We start from the raw sequence: 720 nt of genomic DNA, 5'->3' as shown, positions 1-720 counted from the left end.
TAGGGAAGGTAACGCATACCTTGTGTAGAAAATATAGGGGCCCCTCTTTTATCTTTGTTGTTATACAGGTAAAATGGGTATAATCAGGCATGATTGTATAAAGGTGTATCCAGTCGTAAATAATACAGGGTGTCTTGGACAGGGAGCTCTTCCTAATCCCGATTAATTTTAGATATCTCCATACCATAGTTTAATTGATCACTTGAGCCTAAGTGGTCTGGTGTTAAAATCAAAGTAGATAAATAATTACCTATATTAATCTTAATCTGGTAATGGTTGTAGGTACCTGTACCACAATAATTACCGACCTTGGCAAACATTCAGAATTGCGATTCTTGCTAGTCTGCTCTGCTCTTGGAGCTGTCACCATAACATAGAGTACCAGAATTATCTATGATATGTACGGTGATGTAATCAGAGGTAGGAGAGGGAAGTTCTGATATCCTGAATTGCTGATGGCTCCTCCTTCCTCCCACCCTGTTCATCAGGCACATAATTTTATGTACTTAGGGGATAGGGGTATGATAAGGAAGACCTTTCCCTGGCCATAATTCAATGTTCATCTCATCCTTGGGTACAATGTCCATAAAAAAGCGAAATTATTGCCCAAGAGCCCATAAGGCATCCTCTACCATTGAACTTTCAAAGTTGGATCTATTTCTATACCTTGTAGAATGTAGAGTAATGTAGAGGATGCCATGGAAAGTATAAAACACCAAA

This window comes from Diaphorina citri, unplaced genomic scaffold (genome assembly GCF_000475195.1).
Source record: "Diaphorina citri unplaced genomic scaffold, Diaci psyllid genome assembly version 1.1 scaffold1938, whole genome shotgun sequence".
Classification (NCBI taxonomy): Eukaryota; Metazoa; Arthropoda; class Insecta; order Hemiptera; family Psyllidae; genus Diaphorina; species Diaphorina citri.
This window is presented reverse-complemented; position numbering follows the sequence as displayed.